Genomic DNA, 659 nt, shown 5'->3' on the forward strand with positions numbered 1-659 from the left:
GTGGAAGACTTTCAATGGTTTATTTTTGTTCCTATACACAACAGTTTAATAGTTACACAACATGCTTGTTAGTTTGTTTTCTTACACTCTGCTGTAATGCTGGGGCCATAAATATAAGATAGTTACAAAAAATCCAATAGGGAACTGAGGAGAAACGTCTTTACCTAGAATGTGGAACTCACTACCACAAGGAGCAGTTGAGGTGACTAGCATAAATGGATTTAAGGGGAAACTAGATAAACATGAGAGAGAAAGGAATAGAAGGATATGCTGATAGGGTGGGAGGAGGCTCATGTGGAGCATAAATGCCGGCACTGAGCTATTCATTGTGTAAGGTGAGCATGTGTCCACAGTTCTGTACTTTGCCTCTCTTTCCAAAATCAAGAACTCAGTGAGTGAAATGGAGAGAATTCTCTCCATCAGTATGGTCATCTGAGCAGCCACCTCAAGAATTCAAACAAGCTATGCTAATGACTACCAAAAAAGGTACAGTGAACTACAAGAGGCTTAAACTGCTAGTTCGTATATTGTTCGAACATCCTCAACCCAGCCACTTCCCACAGCTGTGTGGCTGAGAATGGGGAAAATTTCAAGTCACAAGTTCAAGATGGCTCCTTCCTAAAGAGCTCCTTTGCTGTGAACTGTATCCATTGCCATCC

This window comes from Heptranchias perlo, chromosome 3 (genome assembly GCF_035084215.1).
Source record: "Heptranchias perlo isolate sHepPer1 chromosome 3, sHepPer1.hap1, whole genome shotgun sequence".
NCBI lineage: Eukaryota > Metazoa > Chordata > Chondrichthyes > Hexanchiformes > Hexanchidae > Heptranchias > Heptranchias perlo.